Source organism: Urocitellus parryii, assembly GCF_045843805.1.
Source record: "Urocitellus parryii isolate mUroPar1 chromosome 13 unlocalized genomic scaffold, mUroPar1.hap1 SUPER_13_unloc_1, whole genome shotgun sequence".
Taxonomy (NCBI): Eukaryota; Metazoa; Chordata; class Mammalia; order Rodentia; family Sciuridae; genus Urocitellus; species Urocitellus parryii.
In genome coordinates, this window is record NW_027551761.1 from 1,507,379 (window position 1) to 1,530,603 (window position 23,225).

General features: G+C 47.6%; 1 long non-coding RNA gene across 1 annotated transcript in view; it reads right to left on the reverse strand.

The window, feature by feature from the left end:
• Window positions 1-6,830: 6,830 nt before the first annotated feature.
• LOC144251297 (uncharacterized) overlaps window positions 6,831-23,225 on the reverse strand; it is a 58,200-nt gene continuing 41,805 nt past the window's right edge. The window contains exon 4 of the long non-coding RNA XR_013342670.1: window positions 6,831-9,887. This is a non-coding gene — a long non-coding RNA (uncharacterized LOC144251297). The remainder of the gene's footprint in view (window positions 9,888-23,225) is intronic.

Consider the following 23,225-nt stretch of genomic DNA (forward strand, 5'->3'; position numbering starts at 1 on the left):
GGTTGACTCCACAGTTTAGCTATTGTGAATTGAGTTGCTATAAACATTGATGTGGCTGTGTCCCTGTAGTATCCTTTGGGTATAGACTGAGGAGTGGGATAGCTGGATAAAATGATGATTCCATTCCCAGATTTCCAAGGAATCTCCATACTGCTTTCTATATTGGCTGCACCAATTTTCAGTTCCACCAGCAATGTATGAGTGTACCTTTTCCCCCACATCCTCACCAACACTTATTGTTATTTGTCTTCATAATAGTTGCCATTCTGACTGGAGTGAGATAATATCTTAGAGTAATTTTGATTTGCATTTCTCTGATTGCTAGAGATGATGAGCATTTTTTCATGTATTTATTGATCGATTGTATATCCTCTTCTGAGAAGTATCTGTTCAGGTCCTTGGCCCATTTGTTGATTAGGTTATTTGTTTTTTTGGTGCTTAGCTTTTTGAGTTCTTTATATATCCTAAAGAATAGTGCTGTATCTGATGTATGAGGGGTAAAAATTTGCTCCCAGGATGTAGGCTCTCTGTTCACCTCACAGATTGTTGCTTTTGCTGAGAAGAACTTTTTTTAAGTTTGATTCCATCCTATTTATTGATTCTTGGTTTTAATTCTTGTGCTATAGGAGTCTTATTAAGGAAGTTGGGCCCTAATCCCAAATGATGAAGATTAGGGCTTACTTTTTCTTCAATTAGACACAGAGTCTCTGGTTTAATTCCTAGGTCCTTGATCCACTTTGAGTTAAGTTTTTTGCATTGTGAGAGGTAGGGGTTTAATTTCATTTTGTTGCAAATGGATTTCCAGTTTTCCCAGCACCATTTGTTGAAGAGGCTATCTTTTCTCCAGTGCATGTTTTTGGTACCTTTGTCTAATATAAGATAATTGTAATTTTGGGGTTAATTTCTGTGTCCTCTATTCTGTACCATTGTTGTACCAGTCTATTTTGGTGCCAGTACCATGCTGTTTTGTTACTATTGCCCTGTAGTATAGTTTAAGGTCTGGTATAGTGATGCCACCTGCTTCACTCTTCCTGCTAAGGATTGCTTTAGCTATTCTGGGTCTCTTATTTTTCCAGATGAATTTCATGATTTATTTTTCTATTTCTATTAGGAATTCCATTGTGATTTTGTTCAGAATTGCATTAAACCTGTATAGTGCTTTTGGTAGTATGGTCATTTTGATAATATTAATTCTGCCTATCCAAGAGCAAGGTAGATCTTTCTAAGGTCTTCTTTGATTTCTCTCTTTAGGATTCTGTAGTTTTCTTTGTATAGATCTTTTACCTCTTTCGTTGATTCCCAAATATATTATTTTTTTGAGGTTATTGTGAATGGGGTAGTTTTCCTCATTTCCTTCTCAGAAGTATTGTCAGTGATATACAGAAATGCCTTTGATTTATGGATATTGATTTTATATCCTGCTACTTTGCTGAATTCATTTACTAGTTCTAAAAGTTTTCTGATGGAGTTTTTTGGGCCTTCTAGGTATAGAATCACATAATCAGTAAATAGTGCTAATTTAAGTTCTTCTTTTCCTGTACATATCCCTTTGATTTCTTTCATCTAATTGTTCTGGCCAGTGTTTCAAGAACTATGTTGAATAGAAGTGGTGAAAGAGGGCATCTCTGTCTTGTTCCAGTTTTTAGAGGGAATGCCTTCAATTTTTCTCCATTTAGAATGATGTTGTTTTGAGGCTTAGCGTAGATAGCCTTTATGATGTTGAGATATGTTCCTGTTATCCCTAGTTTTTCTAGTATGTTGAATATAAAGGAGTGCTATATTTTGTCAAATGCTTTTTCTGCATCTATAGAGATGATCACATGCTTCTTATCTTTAAGTCTATTGATGTGGTGAATTACATTTATTGATTTCCATATGTTGAGCCAACCTTTATCCCTAGGGTGAATCCACTTGATGATGGTGTACAATCTTTTTGATGTTTTTCTATTCGATTTGCCAGGATTTTATTGAGAATTTTTGTATCTATGTTCATTAGAGATATTGGTCTGAAGTTTTCATTCTTTGATGTGTCTTTGCCTGGTTTTGAGACCAGGGTGATATTGGCCTCATAGATTGAGTTTGGAATTACTGCCTCTTTTTCTCTTTCCTGGAATAAATTGAAGAGTACTTGTATTGGTTTTTCTTTAAAAATCTTGTAGAATTTGGCTGTGTATCCATCTGGTCCTGGACTTTTCTTGGTTGGTAAGCTTTTTAATGGTTTCTTCTATGTCCTAACTTGATATTGGTCTGTTTAAATTGTGCATATCTTCCTGACTCAATCTGGGCAAATTGTATGACTTAATAAATTTGTCAATGCCTTCAATGTCTTCTATCTTATTGGAGTATAAGATTTCAAAATAATTTCTAATTATCCTCTGTATTTCTGTAGTGTCTGTTGTGATATTAACTTTTTCATCACGTATACTCTTAATTTTTGTTCTCTCTTTCCTTCTCTTCATTAGAGTGGCTAAGAGTCTGTCAATTTTATTTATTTTTTCAAAGAACCAACTTTTTGTTTTGTCAATTTTTTCAATTGTTTCTTTTGTTTCAATTTCATTGATTTCAGCTCTAATTTTAATTATTTATTGCCTTCTACTGCTTTTGCTGCTGGTTTGTTCTTCTTTTTCTAGGGCTTTGAGATGAAATGTGAGGTCGTTTATTTCTTGACATTTTCTTCTTTTAAGGAATGAACTCCATGCAATGAATTTTCCTCTGAGTACTGCTTTCACAGTGTCCCAGAGATTTCTATATGTTGTGTCTATGTTCTCATTTACTTCTAGGAATTTTTTAATCTCCTCCTTGATGTCTTCTGTGACCCATTGTTCATTCAGTATCATATTGTTTAGTTTCCAGGTGATGGAGAAATTTTTATGTTTTATTTTGTCATTGATTTACAATTTCATTCCATTATGACCTGATAAAATGCATGGTAGTATCTCTACTTTTTTGTATTTGCTAAGAGTTGCTTTTTGGCATAGGATATTATCTATTTTAGAGAAGGATCCATGTGCTACTAAGAAAAAAGTGTATTTGCTTGATGCAGGTTGAAGTATTCTATATATGTCAGTTAAGTGTAAGTTATTAATTGTGTTATTATTGAGTTCTGTAGTTTCTTTATTCAACTTTTGTTTGGAAGATCTATCTAGTGGCTAGAGAGGTATGTTAAAGTCACCCAAGATTATTGTTTTGTGGTCAATTTGACTCTTGAACTTGAGAAGAGTTTGTTTGATGAACATAGTTTCACCATTGTTTGGGACATATGTATTTATGATTGTTATGTCTTATTGGTGTATGCTTCCCTTGAGCAGTTTGTAATGTCCATCTTTATCCCTTTTGATTAACCTTGGCTTGAAGTCTACTTTATTTTATATGAGTATGGAAACCCCTGCTTGCTTTCACAGTCTATGTGAGTGTTATGATTATATGGAACCTTTCAACTTTAGTCTGTGTATGTCTTTTCCTATCACATGAGTCTCCTGGAGGCAGCATATTGTTGGATCTTATTATTTTTAATCCAATTTGCTAGCCTGTCTTTTGATTGGTGAGTTTAAGCCATTAACATTTAGGGTTACTATTGAGACATGGTTTGTATTTCCAGCCATATTTGTTTATTTTTGTTATTTAACTTGAATTAGTTTTCTTCTTTGATTAGTTTTTCCTTTACTGTACTACCTCCCTCTGATGATTTTCATTACTGGTTTGCATTTCCTCTTCATGAAATGTTTTGCCAAGGATGTTTTGTAGTGCCAGTTTTCTAGCTATAAATTCTTTTATTTTTTGTTTATTGTGGAAGGTTTTTATTTCATCTTCAAATATAAAGTTTAATTTTGCTGGATACAAGATTCTTGGTTGGCATCCATTATCTTTCAGAGCTTGATATATGTTGTTCCAGGATCATCTAGCTTTTAAGGTCTGTGTTGAAAAATCTGCCATTATCTTAATTGATTTTCCCTTATATGCAATCTGATTCATTTCTCTTGTGGCTTTTAAAATTCTCTCCTTATTCTGTATGTTGGGCATTTTCATTATAATGTGCCTTGGAAAGGGTCTGTTGTGATTTTGTACATCTGGCATCCTATAGGCTTTTTGAATTTGCATTTCCAATTCATTCTTCATGTTTGGAAAGTTTTCTGATATTATTTCATTGAATAGATTGTTCATTCCTTTGGTTTGGACCTCTATGCCTTTCTGTTTCCCAATAACTCTTAAATTTTCTCTTTTTTATGCTAGCCCATATTTCTTGAATGTTCTGCTCATGGTTTCTTATCATTTTTGCTGTGTGGTCCACTTTCTTTTCAAGATTATTTATTTAATCTTCATTGTCTGATGTCCTATCTTCTAAGTGGGCTACTCTATTGGTGTTGCTTTCATTTGAGTTTTTAATTTGGTTTATTATTTCTTTAATTTCAAAGATTTTTTGTATAACCTCTATCTCCTTGTTGAAGTGATCGTTTGCTTCTTAGATTTGTTTATGTAGCTTATTGTCAAAGTGATATTTCACTGCCTGTAATTGTTCTCTTACATCGTCTTTGAGATCCCAAAACATTTTAACCATGTATATCCTGAAATCTTTCTCTGTCATTTTTTTCTGCTATAGCTACCATTTCTTCTAATGTTGTATTTTCTTGATTTGTTGGTGGTACTTTCTTCCCTTGTCTTTTCATGATGCTCATGTGTCTTCCTTTCCAACTCTGTGGATCTGGTGTGTTATTGTTTTTACTCTATAGATTTGTAGTGTTCTTATAGGGTCCCAAGATCTCTCTTTTGTGGATAAAGACAATGTTAACAGATCCCAATATCAACAATACATCACCTGCTAAATGGCTATAGGATCTGATAGCCACACCCACCACAAAATGGTGACGAAGGTTTTCCAAGATGGAGATGGTCTGTTTCCAGCGCAGCTGATGTGGGGGGAGCTGGGTAATGGCCTTGTGCTAGCAGCCATGTGACCTGTGTGGAAGTGGTGTGTAGTCTAGAGTTCTATAGAGGTTCTGATAGATGATTCTGCTAAGCCGCTTCTGAGCTGTGTGTGGGCTAGAACTTTGGGCTTTGGGTCCGGAGACTGACTTGAGCCCAGAGGCTCTGATTTCTGCACGGATGGTCGCAGTGCTGATCGATGGATTTTTTGAGAGCCACGCTGTTTCTGGAACACAGGCAGATTCCAGAACTTTCATGTTAAGTTATGAATATTAAGCAATGAGAAGATCAGTTACTTGAAACTAGTAATCAACCACCTTCCTGTTCATTCAAGGAGCACCAGAAATGAAGAGTCACAATAGGGGTCACTCCCAGCAATGACCTCTGTCAGGCCTGCAGCCTCTTCCTTGTGCTTCCTCACATTGCCACACAGAGGCAGAATGCAGGGTTGTTGGTCTCTTTTCTTCTCTATTCTATTCTGCACACACAGAAGAGAATCTTAAGTTCTGAGTACTGTGCTCATATTTCTTGGGTTTCAAGATGTGAAAAAAGCACCACACTCTTTGTCTTCTCACTAATATGAGGAAAGCCAGGGCATCTGCACATGCCTTAAGGCCACCAGAACAAAAGCCAACCCAGACCCCACTGTAAGTCACTGCCAGATTCCAAAGCATCAGAGCCAACAACTCTGTGAAGAGCACAGGACTTGGGATACTGCTAAGGTTTTGGTTCCCCTGTGAATAAACTGAAGTAGACTAACAGCCAAAGCACCTTGCAGTTCTCATATTTTGAGATTCTAAATGAAAATTTTCAATGTTAGCTTGGATCAGAGGTAGGCTCTTTGAGATGCCATGAGGAGTAAGCACTGGGTATGTGCATTCTTGGTCCTTTCTTTGATTTTCAACCATGCCATCAACCACTGAGCCTCCAAGCAAATAAAAAACCAGTTCCATTTCTGAAAAAGGGAAAATAACTTGCCTCGATCATATGCAGTGTTTTTCATTGTAAGTTTTTTTTTTCTTTTTTTGAAACCCACTTTGATATCCTGGACCTCCAGATAAATTCCTGTTTCTCACAGCTCAGCATCCATTTGCAGTGAGATCAGGACAGCAGCCACTGCACAATGGAGGCCATGTGTTTCATTTACATTCCAGATAAATTAGGGACCCAATCAATTTGAAATCTGGCCTGTGTACTTTTGAACTACAGAAATAAAAAACTAGGGCAAAGGGCACAGCTCAGTTGTAGAGTGCTTGCTTCACAAGGCCATAGGTTCAAACTATAGCACTGAAAAAAAAAAAAAAGGTTGCCTGGCACAGGCCCTGTGCACACCTCCAAAGGCAGGTGCAGAAAAAACAATGCACTCCATTTCCATGAATGGTTCTCACAGTGTCTGATGAAGGAAGTGCAGTGACAGACCTCAGGTTGTAGCTCCTTTCACAGAACATGTGCTTGCATTTAGTGAGTTGTGATGAACATTCCAGACTATGCAGAACCCCACCCCCTCCTACTAGAAGCCTGACACATAGGAGCAGGAGTACTTTGGCCTTAGATGCCTGGGAGTGGAGTGCACCTTGCCAGGACCAGCAGTGGCACTCAAACCCAATCTGTTCCTCACTGCCACACCTTCATAGGTGGAATCCTGTGTCAAGTAAATCCTTGGTGTGAAGACTTTTTTCCTCTCTTTGGCCTGAGCATTTTTTCCTCACTGTATGAATTGTTTTTTAAATAAGATGTTTTACTTTGTATGCTATGCTTTCAAAGCCTTAACTATCATATTTAGCATGATTTATAAAAAAATACACTGGGTAGCATAGGTAAATTTCATTATACTTTTAATGTTATTTTGATAAAATTCAGTTCTGCTGCTAAAGGATCCCTCTCTTTGGGGGCCATGCTACTGTATATGGCATGAAGACTTCAGCTAGGCTATGAGAACAGATGTGGGTTTTTGTGGAAATATCCTTGCAGAAGTATTCATGAAGTGGATGGTTCAGAAATGAAGAGTACACTCTAGAATGTGAGATGGTAAACTTCTACTTGACAGAACAACAGCAGAACAACTTGTCCACAGTAGAAAAAGCTTAATACTCAGCCATGGGAGGAGTATCTTCTGCTTAAAGGGACATCACTGAAACAGCAAAGCCCCAGCTACCAAGGAGTAAGAATGAACTCAGTGAGTCAGGCTGTAGGATGGAGAAGACGTCCTGGTAACAGGAAATAAAGACAATGAAAGAAATAGAACTTCAAGTCATTGCCCTCAAGCCCTTTCCATCCTTAACACTTAGGGGATTTTGCCACTTGTTAAGGGAGACAGTCATGGGATCCTTCAGCTGTTCCTAGATGTTAAGGCAATTTTGACTTAAAAAACAAACTTCCACTGATGAGCACTGTGAGCAAAACATCAGTTTAAAAGGCCCAGCCAAACTTGCCCAAGTTCTGGCATGCCAACTTGCCCCAGTGTGCACATGGAAAGCATCTCTGATGTGATGCCAGAAGCACCGAGTGAGGATGCCGTGTAAAAGTACATGCAGAGTGCTCCATGGGACATAAGCCCTGAGGCCTGGAACTGGGCACCAGTGGTTCAAGCAGCAATTGGCACTCACATCGTGTTCTGCAATGTTCTGACCCCTTCAAGTTCACTAAACATATGTTCAAGCATTCAAAATCCTGGGATTTCTAGTTGGAAAAAACAAGCACGAGTGCTTTCTCCTAAGAGAAAATGCTAGCAAAACTCATACCTTCCCCGTAGGGACATGGAGCCTGCTTCCTTCTCAGCTGGTGGAGTGCTTCAGAGAGCCAACTGGGGAGGGCCCTGTGATGCAACAACCCTCTCTGCTCTTGAGGATGCTTTTTTCCAGAGTCTGCAGTGTGCTGTCTTTCCTTTCACATGGCCCCACCAAGGTCAGTATTCCTTCCCTATCACTACCTGTACCTCGAGACACCATGGAGCCTTATCCCCAGGACAGCTACTTCCTCAGAACCCTACCTTTAACACAACCAGGCTGATACAACTCAGCCCAGATGGACCTAAGCATAGTCAGGTCTTGGCTCTCTTGTTTGCCAGCTTGGAAAAGACACTTAATTCTTTTAGCCTCCATTTTCTCACATACTAAATGCCTCCCAGTTCTGTAGTGAGAAATTAGAGTAGGTAAACAGCAGCACAGTGCCTGGCATGGGGCGGGGTGCTCAAGAAATGGGACACACCCTCTCCCCAAAGAGAACTTGCCCTGCTTTCAAGGCACTGTTGGTTGTTGGTGCTATAGGAAGTCTTTCCCAAACCTGAAACTAGTTAGTCCAATCTAATGCAGTGTTCTTTATCTTCCTATCCTCTTGAAATCTGTATTCAGACTACATGACTTATGCATATACCTTTCTGACTTCTCAGAATATTATATTGCTATGATTTAAATTGCAATACTTCAGTCTCACTGGCTGCCTTTCGGTGACTCACATAATCAGCCTCTTTCCTATCTCAGGACCTGCTGTTCCCTCTGCTCTCTCAAACTCACCCTTCAGGTCGCCTCTAAATATCACCTCTACATGAGGCCCTTCCCAACCCAAAGCCAGCTCAGGGGTATTATTTTCAGTCAGTACTAGTTGCAGCAGCACTATTATTTATTTGTTAGTTGTAGTTGGATGCCATACCTTTATTTATTTATCTATTTATTTATTTAATTTATGTGGTGCTGAGGATCGAACCCAGGGCTTCATACATGCTAGGCAAATGCTTTACCACTGAGCCATGACCCCAGCCCTCTGCAGCTGCACTATTTATTCACCCCTCTCTCTGTCCCTGGTGAAATAATGCAAGGAATCTGCTACTCCAGATCCTAGCACAGCGCCAGGCACAGACAGCACCAAGTAAATAAATGTCCATTACATTGAGAAGCATGGGGTAAGAGGCAACACTGATCTGGACATCCAAGACTCCTACTGCACACAAGTTCTTGCTCGCTGGGTGAAGCCTTTCAGCCTGCAAGACTCTGCTGGGAAATGAGGTTCTGCAGTGCCTTGCTGCAGGGCTTAGGAGTGCGACCCAAGCCGACTTAGGCAGCGGCCATGGGAGGTGCGGGGCGGAGAGGCGGGGAGGCACCGGGCTGTACGACCCCTTGCAAGCCTGGTGGCCCTCCTGCCCCGCTGTTGGCAGGGGCAGGCCCCGTCCTAGGCATATGGGAGGGTGCTACTCCAGTGCGAGACAGGGAACATGTCCACGCTGGGCCCTGGAGGGGCTGATGTTGTCCTTCCAGGGGGCAAACCTCCTGGTGGTCCGTGACACTGAGGCATCCCAGCAGGACCCCGCCTTCTCATGGAGCTTGAGGTGTCCTTCGTGAAAGGGGACAGTGTCAGCGCCTGTGCCTCCTTGATGGTTCAGCTTTCCAGAGCCCGAGGTAACCCGGAGGGACAGGCAGGGGCTGAAGACCTGGAGCAAAGTAGTAGAATTTTCTTTCTTTCCATTGCTCCTTCTTTGCGGTTCTGGGGGTCCGAACCCAGGACCTGGCTCAGTGCCAGGCAAGCGCTCTACTACTAAACCACAACCCCAGCCCGCCTTTCCTCGAATTTCATTAACAAGTGAGAAGTGTTTGAAGGGGGATAAAATAAAAATATAAAGACTAAGGGAATTCTATGACTGCTAAGAACCAAGTCTGATGTTTACCTCCAAGTCTGGTTTTCAGCTTTGGGGTCTCATAGTCTCAGTGACAGGCAGCACACACCCAGAGGTGCCCAAGCTGGAAATCTCTGTCCCTTCCTGGATTCTCCCCTTCCCCTCATCCTGTCTGATGTCAGCTCAATATTTTCGGCTTTTTCAGTCTTGCTGGAATCTGCCTTCTTGTCTGCTTCCCTTTGGCCCCTTTCCTGTTTGTGTCACCATCTCTGCTTCTGTAGGTTACTAAGCCAGCCGAATTGTCATGGGCTCCCCATCCCAAGTCTTTCTTCTTGGTGCCCAGGGCTAGGACAGTGATTGCCTGAAAAAAATAAAAGTGAGATCATGTCACCATAAGTCCTCTTTACAGTACGTCAGTGTCCTTTTTGTGACCTAAAGGCAATTCAAGTTCATACTTATTGACAGTAGCTTGAAGGCCCTTTGTGATCTGTTCTCTGCTTGGTATGACCATGTAGGCTGGACTCCCACCACTACTATCCTTCCCACACCCCACTCCCCACACCCATATCCCATTCAGATCAGCTTTGACTCCCTCACACACCATGCTGTGCCTGGCCAGCTCCCACTTCTCTCTTAGGACCCAGTTTAGACTTGCTTCTTCTAGTGAGCCTCCTCATCCAACAAGTCCAGGAGTGGCCCCCTGCACCCTTGTCTTAGTCCATTTGGACTACTATAGCAGAATGCCTCAGACCTTATAAACAGTTATAAACAGTGCCTTATAAACAGTTCTGGAGGCTGGAAGTCCCAGGGTCCTACTATACATACATTCTCTAGAACCCACCTCCATTTTTGTTATTGAATCCTCCAGATCTCTTGGTGATAGCTCCTAAATCACAATTTATACTCCTCTTTTGAGGCTGGGTTGGCACTGAACACACCCAAGAGAACCGACTTCTCTGTTAGCCTAGAGGGTTGGGATTTATCTCTTGGACATTTTATCAGTAACATGGTAAGAATCTTACCTGAAAATAACCCAAAATGCGGAGGGTCCACTCTAATGGTAGACAAGAGAAAGTGATTCTTAGTGAACCCAAGCAGGTTGGGCTGCTGAAATCTACAGATGATTTTCCACAGGGACATAAGGGGCATCCTGTGTCCCCATAGGTTGATGGTGGTTGCTTAAATTACAATTTCTCCACACAAGCTCCAAAAACCAGTGAGCAAGAAAGGAAAGCCCCCTCTCATTTCCCATGCCCATGACATAAGAGGAGCCTATTTCAGATGTCACTGTGCCCCCTGGTGGGGAATGAAACAGACCAGCCTGCAAAGTAGCCCAGGCCAGAGAGACTAATGAAAAGACAGAGTTAAGAGACTCCACTCTCATGTGCTCTAGGCAGAGGTTGACCTATACGCTCTACCAGGCTATAACCAGATACCCTCTTCCATTGTGGGGTAGGGTCTTTTGGGTTTTAAAACAGTCTGTTTGCCAGAGAAAAGGAGCCCTAAATAAGGGAGCTGAACTTTAAAAGCTCTCTGGGTAGTTGCCAGCCATTCCAGAAAGCCTGGGCCATCTGGACCCTCTGTCCTCCACACCTCCTGGCAGCATGTGTGCAAGGGCCTTCAATCAGTTATCTCCTGTCCCCGCAGCTCGACACCAGTGTGCACTCCCCTCCTCTCTCAGTGTCTCCAAGTTCTCCTGTCCTTGGAAACCCCTATTTTCTCTGATTTCCTAGCTCTGAGGGCATGCCCACCCTTCTAGATGATCAGAGGTCTTTTCATAAAGCCAGTGTTGACACCTCACTGTTACGGCCTCCAGGAGACCTGGTTTTCCCCTCCCATCCCTGTGTCCACGCAATGCTGCCTTTGTGCTAGTGCCTTCCTGGGCCTTGTCTTTGAGCCTCCAGTGGCCTTGCATATGGTGGAGGAGCCAGGGTTGACTTACAAGGAGCCCCAGAAGGGCAAGGGGCAAGCAGGGGTGAGGCTAGCCACTGCCCTTAGAAGAGCTCCTGGGAAGAGTGGTTGGGTGTCATACACACCAGGTCCCAGGTGGGCACCTTTGAAATTGTAACCAGAAGCTCAGTCCTCATCCTCAATGTCAATACAATAACAAAGACAAAGTCATGAGAAAAATGAAGATGTTTTATTGCTTTGCTTGCAAAGGAGAAACCCAAGGGACTCCTGTCCCAGAGCCAGTGATTCTGCCCATCATGGGAAATAGGGTTTTTTTAAAGAGGTGATTCAGAGAAAAATGAGATTAGGGAAGAGAGATCAAGGAGGATAAAGGTCAGGGAAAAGAAGTTTTGGAAAAAAAAATGTAAGTTTCAAGGCAATAAGGTATATAGTCAAAGCATTAAGTGAACCCGTTACAAAATGACATTGCATTCAGTCCTCACCGCCATTTGCAGGGAAGGTTATCTTGCACACCCCAACTCTGGGTGAGGCAGAGAAGGGAGCCATGGGTCGGGCAGAGAGGGGAGGTTGGTTATTGATGGTGAACTGAGCAATAGGGCAGAGCAAATGGAGGCAGGAAGCAGGTGGCCTTGGGGTCCTGCTGACCTGCATGCCTGGTGGCAGGTGGTGTATGAAGAGAGCTGAATGGGTAGCCTGATGGCCTCCTATGTGACAGGCCTTTTTTGGCCTTCCAAGAGTTGCCCTTTCTGGTGGATTTGGTACAGTTGCTATAAGAGAAGGAGCCAGGACTCATGCCCAAGACAGGTACTTCCTCCCAGGGGCAGGAAGTGGACCCTCTGCTTTTGCCTGGGGGAGGGAAGACCCCCCAAAAGCCACCACTGCTCATAGTCAGAAAAGAAGAGGATTTTCTGAAAGCTGGACCCCTGTGGCAGTTCCCCTTTTTTCTGCCCCACAAGCCCAACCTGAGGAGTGAGGGTCAGCTTAGCTGATGTGATTCCCTGTGGCTCTGTAGGTCCTGTTTCTGGGTGAAAATGGGGGTGTTCCACCACTGAGGTAATCTTGCTCTCCAAAAGGAAAGGTCAGAGTGGGCACTGGGAAAGACCAGAAGAGGGCATGTCTGACCCCATGCAAGAGCTTCTGCTGCCATCCAGGCTTGGATGACTCCTTTCTGGACTCATTTTCATCATCGGCAGTGAAACCACAGGACATATCCCCCACCCAGAGAAGAGTCCCCCTTTCACCCAGCCTTTACTACATATCCCTTCTCTTCCCCACAGTACCCTACACTGGCCCATCTCCAGTATCATAGTCCAGTGCCAACCTAGCCACTGTGAAAAGTCATAGGGCTTGAGCTCAGGGAGCCCCCTCACCACCGTCCCTGAGCTGGACAGTCTGTCCTCTGTCCATAATCAGACAGGAGTGCCATTTCCTGCAGATGCAGGTACCATGGCCCAGGAGGGTACTTAGGTTGATGGTCATCCTGGCGACTGCCCTTGAACCCCATAGCCCCAAAACCAAAGGGTAAACTCATGTTGATCTGGATGCTAGTCCTGGGACCAGCAGGCTGCTCCTGGGCATGGGCACCCAGGCCATGGGAACATATGCATAGGCCCGAGGGTAGCAGCAAAGGGGAGAGGAAGAGGGAAATTGCCAGAAAATGAAAGAAAGAACAGGGTGACGTGGTGTGAGCATACTGATTAGGCTGCTGGGCCTGCCCCAACCTCACCCATGAAGTCAGGGCACAGAGGGTCTTGGAGTCCGGCCCCTGAGTTCTCTGCTGGTCTGCAGATGGTGAGATTCTGTTCATCCCCCATCCTGGGCCCACCTCCAGACTGCATGGCTTAGTGCTGCCCAACCCCACTGCCCCAGTTCACCCTCCTCTGCCCACTGCCAAGCTTTGGAGTGGCCTGCTATATTGGCGTCTTCACAAAGCTGCCCTGCACTGGAGTGGCCAAGAAACTCCTATAGGTAGACATGCTGGAGAAGAGTGCACTGCACAAGGAGACGGTAGGGAGGCCCGGACAACCTGGGCCCAGCCAGCAGGTGCCTGGAATGGTCCTGGGGATGGGAAGAATGGGTCAGCTACCTCCCAGACACCTCTGTGTCCCTGAATCCTGGCCTGGAGTAAAGCACACCTGGTGTTCTCTGGTGCCTCTCTCCATGTAGCCCTGGGTGGTGAATCCCAGCCTGTGGCTTGCAATCCCTGAGGCCCTGGACTCCTCCCTGTGCTATGATTGCCTCTTCCATCTCCACCTCTGTGCTGCTGCCACACTCATGTAGATTATTGTAGGTTATGTCTCCCAGTCACCCCTATGCCATCCCAGGTGCCAGACTCTGGACCACTGCTCCTGCCTGTGACTGCATCCACACCTTTTCTCACCACTGCACCTCCCTATTCTGGCCCTGCAGCATGCACAGGGGAGGTGACATTAACACTTTGGCTCTTCTATTGCACAGCACATTCTGAGAGCAAAGACCCCAACTGTCCTTTCCTCCGGCAGAGGAGCCTGTGTGGAGCACTCCATAAACATCAGTGGAGGACATGGCGGTCCAGACCCTTCCCAGGACAATGTGACCCACACTGGGCCCATCCTCTCCCCTCCAGAGGAAAGTGTGGAGGTGACACACACATGTCCAAGTTCCCAGTAGGGAGGAAGCAGAAGGAAGCTAATAGCTGAGTCCTGGTCACAGCCTGCTGCCAGGGTGGCCCTGTGTGCCCTGGCCCACTCCTCTACTTACCAGTGCTGTGGTCCCAGGTGAGCTGCTGCTCATATCAAAGCCCCTGTTGTCAGGTCAGATGGGGGCCTTGGGCTCACTCAGGGCTGTCTGAGCAGATGGCTTTGCTTAGGTATAGTATCATCCAGGAGAGGTCCCTTTCCTTTCCTGGCTTGTGACTGGGTTTTAAAGAGGAAGGGGCTTGCCTCAGCCCTTCACCAAGAAAATATGGTTCTTGCAAGTTTTCTCTTCATTTTCCAGATTCAGCTCCTGCAGGCTGAGGGAGATGCATCCTCTGATTGGAAGTTCTGGAACTGTCCTGGGAATGATGACTGGCCTGGGTCTTCACTCTACTCTGCCAGGTCAGAGGCACTGCATGCACTTGCACGCATGCACCTCAGACCCTCTGATGCCAACACACACACTCACCCTGCCCAGGGACGGGCACCGGGAAGGAGCCTTAAGGCTGGTAGTCCAAGAACTCCCTGCTACCACCAAGGATCTCATCAGAGCCTCCAGTCCCTGTGGCTGACCTGGACCTAGGGACATGTGTTCCTGCAGCTCTGACCTCCTTTCCATGCTGTAGGCCCTTAAGAGCCATAGACACAGCAACAAGCCTCTCTGGGCCACAAGATGAGCCTGGAAGCACCCGTGTGCCTGATCTGATGCTGCTACAGGTTCTGGATCCCAGAGTCCTTGTGCCAAGCGGGATTCAGCACATGCTCCTCCACTTCTCACCATTTGTCAGCTGAGCTGGAGTCACAGAGCAGTGGTTTGAGGACAATATGACCCTGGGCTGAGGGCAAGTCCATGAGCCCCTTGCTGGGAAGCCTGGTGTGGACATATTGGGCCCTAGAGGCAGGAAGGTAGACAGAAGGATGCAGAGTTCCTAGGATTCTACCTGAGATTTCCTGCCTGTGCCTCAGAAGCTACTTAGCCTAACACTCAGCTTCTCCTTTAATTGAGCCTCCTGCACCTGGGTACCAGGTTGTCTGGAGGATCATTTGATGTCAGCTTTAATGGCAGAGTGCTCCACCAGTAGCCCTCAGCTGGAGGCCCTTGAAGGAACACTGGGGGTGAGTGCTGAGGAAGGCTCATGTTGGCATCAGGAACTCCAGGGTGTGGCTATGCCAGGTACCCAGCACCTAAACTGGTGCTCAGGGGTCAGGGGATCAGCTCTCTGATGAGCCAGTTGCCTCAGCTGAGAAGGAACTCAGCCTGCAGCTGAGCACACAATGCCCATGGCTCACCTTCATAGTCATGATGAGGGGACACCAGTCACATACTAATATATGTTTCACAGAAGCTATAATGTGAAAACCCAAGAGAAGCCATCCTCAGGAAGAGAGAAATCCTGGCTCAGGAACAGTATTTGCAAAAGCCCCAGGGCAGAGAGGACGTTGATGTGCTCAGGCAGCTCAGCCAGATCAGAGAGGTATAAAACCAGGAGCCAGTCTGTGTCTTAAGCTTTCAGATTGCAGACCTCATTGCAGGGACTCAGAGCCAGTATGCGGGGCTGCAGATCTGCCTTCTACAGGCAGCAGCTCCTTGTGTGCTACCAGGCCCTTGGGCCTTTGGGAGGAGCTGGGGGCATGGTCTGTACCTGAGTCCCTGCCTTCCACAGCCCAGCCCTGGAGACTGCTGAGGGGAGGGGGAGAGGGCCCAGAAGCCTCCCTGCTGTCTTATGTTTCCTGCCTTCCTATAGCCTGTGCTGAACTGGTGGAGGTAGCCACCCAGAAAAGGGGCCACAGGCTACACACACTTGAGTGGGCCTCAGTCCTGCCTTGGCCTCGTTGCAGGTGTACAGAATGGCCTCCAGGTGGCAGCAGCAGCCTGCATACCACCAGGCACAGGCTCCTGGGGCAGATGTGCCAAGAGGTGGTGGATGAGTGGGCTTGTAGGTGTCCACCAGCAAGAGCCTTGCTCTCTCCCCATCCAGGGTGTTGCTGGAGTCTTAGGCACATAGGCTGTCAAACCTGAGTGTGTCATCAGCCCTAAGATGCCTTTCCTCTTCCATTCTTTCCCAGTGGCATAATGAGAAAAAAACAAGGAGATTCACAGAGGCCCTCAGCCCTAGAACTCTGGGTTGTGCTCTCCCAGACCTGCCGGGCAGGCCTCTGTCCTCTTCTCAACTTACCATAGAGTGGCCTTATGTTCTTGTAGGTGAGGGGTCAGCCACATGAAATGTACTTCGACCACCTAGGAATAGGCAGGGTCATGTGCCTTGAGCTGAAGAAGAGCCCAGCAAGTCCTGGACCCACACTTCAGAGACAAGCCACCTGCTGGAATGGGTCAGGGTCCTATAGGCTCGACATTTTCTTCCTGAGCCCACTGGCCTCTCAGCCCTCCTAGATAGCGTGAGAGAGGGTCTTGGAATTGGGTCTCCTTCCTGCTGCTCTGGTGGGCCCCTGATCATAGATGCTGCTGCTCTGCCAGTGCCAGGTGCAAGTGCTCCTGCCACGCTGGGCTGCTGCCTGCCAGACAGCCACCGCCCACCCCACCTATTTCCCCACTAACTGAAGCAGGAGCCATCTGGAGATTAGCTGCTCCTGCCCATGAGTCACGAGGCCCCAGAGGTCAGCTAAACCCATCTGAGCCAGGATTGAGGGCCTTCTTGAGGCCAGAGTCCCACTTGGGACTGAGCCCTGTTTCATATTCCTCTCCACCTGGGTTGTCCCAATCTCCACCTGCAACCCACAAGCCCTCTTTCACTCTGGTAAAAGGTAACCTTGCTGAACTTTCTAGAGATGGCAGGAGTCACAGGTGATACTAGTTGGAAGGACAGACTAGTTCTGCTGGAAGTCCTCCGAAGAGATTGAAGTCCCCAGTAAAACTGGGCAGAGCTGCTCATGTGGGGAGGACCCTAGGACCCTCTTCCTTCATGTCAGGACCTCAACACTGAGGTTCTTGGCATCCCTGTCACCCACACACCAGTGGTGGCTGTTCCTAATATCTGGAAGTCTGGGCTTCTGTGGGAGGTGTGAGAGCCTCCCCAGGCTGTGGGGCAGATAGAGTTTGTCCAGAGTCTGGCTCAGAACCAGCCAGCACATGTCACTGAGTTCTGTCTCCTCTAGGCTGTCATCCACTATCAAGAACATTTGCAGGACTCTGGGACACTCCAGGCCATCTGTACCAGGGCAAGAGAGTTGAGCACCAGGGGACACTTAAGCTGCCCACAGGTGGTGCTTCCAGAGGCCCGGTCTTGCCCTGCTGCAGTGTTGTGGCTCATGACTGGCAGGGAACACAGGAGAGGTCCTGAAGGCGGAGGAGGGTGAGATGGACTCCTGGCTTGGTGGGAACTCTCTAGAAACATCTGGCCCAAGTACTGTCCCCAGCAGGGCTACTCCAGCTTCTCATGGCCTATTTTATCTTCAAGGGACCCTATCCTGGGTTCCACAGAAAGGGCATGGCCTCTGGAGACCCTTCACAGCCATCACATGCATGCTGGCCCTCTTTTCCTCACCTGTGAGGCAGCACAGTAGTTCTTGTCCTTGGTGTCACAAAGCAGGCCTGTTTAGTGACTGTCAATGGGTTAGCAAAGCCTGATGGCAGTTTACCAGGAGGCAGGTATTGGGTCGCACCGTATGATTGAGGAAGGGGAGGCCCAGGGTGTTGATAAGCAGCAGGGCAGGCCACAGTGGCAGCCTGGGTTCTAGACCCTGTTGCTGGCACTCCTCACTCCCTGAGGGAAGACTGTGTGAGGTGTCCAGGGCTGGATGGCACAAGTCATTCAAGTCCTGTGTATCCTCTGTGCTCATTTCCCCTCTGCCCTCATTTCCTGGTGACTGTTCCTCAGCCTTATTAAGTTGCTTGGAGAACTGGGAGATGGGCCCCTGGGACTGCCCAGCTTCACAGTCAGGTCTGGCCAACCCAAGTGCAGAGTGGTCCTGTCAAACTCTGGCCAGGCCTATCCTCAGGCCTTCCAGGGACCTCATAGGGTCTCCTGGGCTGGCTCTGGCATTTGATGGCAGCCCTTTCTCCATGCCATTACCAAGAGCCAGAAGGCACAGGGTCTAAAAGCATGCCACCAAAGAGGCCTGGGAGAGCCTACTGACCCCTAAGGACCACAGCAAAGGCCCCAGGACAGACTTGGAGGCTCCCAGGAGAAATAGGGCTAGGGCCAGAGTAAACTGGGTGCCATGAGCACTTGGGCTGCTGGCTTCCCATTCCAGCTATGAGGACCTCACACACCCAACCTCAGGTAGAGGCCCATTGGAACATAGAGGAGGACCCTGGACATGCCCATTGAAACACCCAGCATGGCCAGTGGCAAGCTACCTTCTCCAGCAATAAGACAGACCTTTCCAAGGCCAGTTCCAGACCACAAAGTGCCTGCAATCACCCTCCTAGAACATGTGAAGAGGATTCAGGTTCATGTGCACCATGGACCCAAAGCTGTGTGAACACCACAGCTCTCTTGCTCAGTCCACTCCTTTGAATATAAACCTGCCTCCACCTGCTCTGTCTTTTCTTTCAGGGTTCATTGCTAACTGGTGCCCCACCAGCCATAGTGGGCCATAGAAGGGGTTCATGGTGGTGTGGCCATGCTTCAGCACCCACAAGTCTGTTCTCAGTCTGGAATGAAGCCAAGGGTGGGCATGGGTTGATAGGGGTTCAGAGGATGCCAAATGGAAGGCAGTTGAGGCCCCATACCCACCATGAGAAAGCCAGGACACTTCTGTCACCCTTACCCAGAAGCATAGCCTCAAGCCTTGTCTCCACTGTGGGAAGGCAGCCCTTCCCCCACCCCGTCTGGCCACTTCCTCTCTTGGCATGAGCTTGAAGAGGCAACTGAGAGGAAGGGTACAGTGGGTGACCCACCTGCAGCCTGTCTCATCCCCCATCTTTGTTTTCCCCTCAGACTCCAGGCTCAAGAGTGGACTTGACAGAGGGTAGGTGTGGCTGACTGCCAGATCCTGTGGTCCCTGTTTCCCCAGTTCCAGATCAAGATGAAAGAATGTGGCCAACAATGGAGAAGAGGAGGGAAGTGTGCTTTCTTAATGAAATGGAGAATGGTGAGAAACCATGTCCCTGAAACGCCCTTGTCTATTCCCAAGCCACATTAAGCCCAGACCAGAATGTCCAGGTAAATGCCATCCCAAGGGACACTGACTGTCCACATGGTAAATAGGGCCGACTAGTGTTATCAGGAGGATCTTCTTTCTTGCACACACACCAGACAGCTGCTTCTTTGGATGCTGATCATGCAGGTATCAAAGCATATGAAGCACTCTAATGACATCACTGCTGTGACCTGACCACAAACCCTTCTCCCTGGGTGACTGGCCTGGTGTTGGCACCAGGGAGATGACAAGTTCCTCTTGTCCAGCCACCTGCCATTGGACAAAGAGAGGAAAGGATGGAATTGCAGGGGTGGGTGCTGCCTGTCCTGCCTTCTGCCCTGGACCTTCCCCAAGAGCAGCTTTCAATACACTGATATCCCTGGGCACAGTGGCACATACCTATAAGGCTCAGGAGGCTGAGGCAGAAGGAACGTGAGTTCAAAGACAGTCTCAGCAAACTTAAGAGGCCCTAGCTCTAAATAAAATATAAAAAAAAGGGCTGGGGATATGGCTCAGTGGTAAAATGTCTCTGGGTTCAATTCCTGATACCAAAATAAAAAATACACCCATGTCTTGCACACCATCTGTGGATATTTCCTTGGGTCTCTTGGCAACCTGTCACACTTAGTGCAGCTGGGCCGTGGGCCAAACAGGAGAGGGAAAGAGATTAAGCCATACGCTGGGGTGATGGGTTTGTGCTAAGCCCAAGTGACAGCTCAATATGTCGTGTCCAGGTGCAGGCAAGCTTCCTGGCCTCTCAAGCCAGTATGCACTGGTTGTTAGGAACTGTGGGGTGCCGCTCTGAGTGATTCATGTCTTCCATCCCAGAGTAGAGAGGCTGTGATGGTCACTATATCTCTTAATGACTTGGATATTGCCCCGGTCCCGGAAGTTTGAGGACTTGTCTTTAGACATAGATGGCTCCCTACAGCCCTTGGGTTGAATTACACTCACATGTCCCTTGTAACTCCACCCCTTCTTCAGTTTTTTTTTTTTTTTTGGATGGAACTTTCTAAGAATGAGCGTCCTCCCAATAAAAGCTCACTTCTGAATGAGCTCACTCTCTCTCTGGCCTACCTCTTGTGACATCCCTCACTCACCCATTTGGGGAACTTGAGGCCAAGAGCGGAGGAGCTGTCTTGAAGCTTGTTTAAAGGTAAAGTGTGTGTCTGTGTTTTATTTGGTGTCCCAGGAAATTCACACAAGCAACCTTAAGTTCAGCTGCCCCCATGGGCCGGAGGCAGCAAGGAACCCCCTTTGGGACAGTTCTACAGCAGCCTCTGAGGAAGCTGAGCACCAGCTCCCACTGTTCTAAATTTTCCTCAACAGGTTTGGAGGTCATTAGATGTGCAAATACATATGAAGTCTCTTGGACATGCAGGAAATTCCAAGTAAGTGAAGGAGTCTAGTCTCAGGCTGGGCCCAGGACCAAGATGGTAGGCAGAGAGATAGTGCCTCTGAGCCCACTGGGCACCTGTACACAGGTCAGCCTCTTGGCCAGGCTCCCTGTGGAGTCCTGTCAATGGTGTGATGAGAACAGGGTCATAGTGGAAGTCCCCAGAGCCTTCCCTCTAAAACTTCATGTCACTAGCTCATGCAGACCTGGGCAAGGCTCACAGGGGCTACACTACTACCACAGGCCTGGGCAGGCACTGAACACATGAGAGCCAGGAACAAGGTGGTGTTCCCACCCAAGCCCAGGGGTAGGTGTGCCTTTGGCGACCCCTTCCCACTGAGGATGGGCCACACTTGCCTGGCCCTTAGGGAGAGAGTACACCTAAGTCAGCAGCTGAGCCCAAGGTACACCCCTTTGGGGGTTGCCCCTCATCTAGGGGAATGGGGGCACCCTTCCTCCTGTGAGGGATGGGACTCCCCCTCTCAGGGGTTGGCCCTCCTCTAGAGGGACGGGGTTGGGTTCCCCTCCTCCTGTGAGGGATGGAGCTCCCCTCTCAGGGGTTATCCCACTTTTAGTGGGTGGTTGAAGCTCTTCTATTGTCAGTGTCCCCCTATTTTAAAGAAGCCTTTTCTCTAGGGACGGGTTCCCTTTTGCCAGCGGTGCCCCTTCTCTAGGGGATGTGAGCACCCCTTTTTCTCTAGAGATGTGGTGCAACTCTTGGGGTGTTCTGCTCTGTGGATTTGGGCAGCCCTCCTATAGCATATGGTCCCTCTCTGGTATAATCCACATCTTAGGGATGGGGGTCTGCACCCTGCCTCCTTGACGGATGGGATCAAGCTTTTTGGGGGTTCCCCTTTTCTAGATATGGTTTTGCCTGGAATCCTGGAGGGATGGGGAAGGTCCTCTCACGGGGTGCCCCTCCTCTAACAATGGTTCATGCACCCCCAACTTCCTAGAGAGATATGTTTACTCTACTGTGGCGTACCCCTTCTTTAGGGTATGGGGTGCCCCTCTTCTAGGGATTGGGCCACCTTCTTGAGAAGTGCCCCTTTACTTTAAGTTGGGGCTGCCCAAAATAAGGATGGTGTCACCTTTCCAAGCATGCAGCTTCTCTAGGAGATAAGGACATTGCTCCTACACAAAGGATGGAGTCAAAAAGGTGCCCCTGTTCTAGGGGATGGTGTGCCCCTCATTTAGAAATGGTGGCCCTCTCTTGAGGGGTGCTCCTCTAGTAGGAAATGGGGCTCCCATTCTCTGGCAAAAATTGGATACCTCTCTCATACGGTGCCAATCCTCTAAAGGATCAGGTGTTCCTCCTCTAGGGAGTAGGTCTCCCTACAGAGGGGTACCCCACTTCTAACAGACTGAGTCCTCATCTAGATGGGTGCCCCTTTCTAAGAAAAGTGGGTTCCCTTTATCAAAATTGAAGTTCCCCTCTCAAAGGAAACCCTTCCTGTGAAAATATGGGTTCCCCTCTCAGGGGTTGGCCCTCTTCTAGGGAATGGGACCTGGCGTCACTCCTCCCATGAGGGATGGAGCTCCCCTCTCAGGGGTTATCCCACTTTTAGTAGGTGGTTGCTGCTCTTCTATTGTCAGTGTCCCCCTATTTTAAAGAAGCCTTTTCTCCAGGGATGGGTTCCCTTTTGCCAGGGGTGCCCCTTCTCTAGGGGATGTGAGCACCCCACTTTCCCTAGAGGTGTGGTTCATATCTTGGGGTGTTCTGCTCTGTGGGTTTCAGGCAGCCCTTCTCTAGCATGTGGTCCCTCTCTGGTGTGACCCACATCTTACAGATGGGGGCCTGAGCCCTGCCTCCTTGAGGGGCAGGGTCAAGTTTTCAGGGGGTCCCCCTTTTAGATATAGTTGAGCCCAGAATCCTGGAAGGATGGGGGCCATATCATAGGGTACCCCAACTCTAAGAATGGGTCATGCACCCCCAACTTCCTGGAGAGCTATGTTTTCCCTTTTGAGGTGTGCCCCTTCTTTAGGGCATAGGGTGCCCCTCCTCAGGGGTTGGATCACCTTCTCAAGTGATGCCCTTTAATTTGGGTTGGGGGTTCCCAAACAATAAGGATGATGTCACCCTTTGAAGCATGCAGCTTCTCTAGGGGATAGGAGTACTGCTCCTCCATGAAGGATGGGGTCAAAGGGGGTGCCCCTCTACTAGGGGACAGTGTGCCTCTCATTTAGAAATGGTGGCCTTTTTTGGAGGGGTGCTCCTCCAGTAGGAAATGGGGGTTTCCTTCCTCTAGTAAAAATTGGATACTTCTCTAATGGAGTGCCAATCCTCTAAAACATCTGTCTCCGTACAGATGGGTACCCTGCTTCTACAGACTGAGTTCTCATCTAGAGGGGTGCCCATTTCTAAGAAAAGTGGTGCCCCTTTACTAAAATTTAAGTTCCCCTCTCAAAGGGTGCTGGTTCTGTAGGAAAAGGACTTCCCCCTCAGAAGTTGCCCCTTCTGTAGGGGGATGGGGCCACCCCTCCTCTCGTGAAGCATTGTGCTCTCCTTCTTGGGGGGTCCCTTCCTCTCACAAAAGATGGGATTCCCCCTCTCGGGGGGTTGCCCCATGGAGCTACAGGGGCTCCAGGGGACCTGAGCTGGGAGTGACTAGCT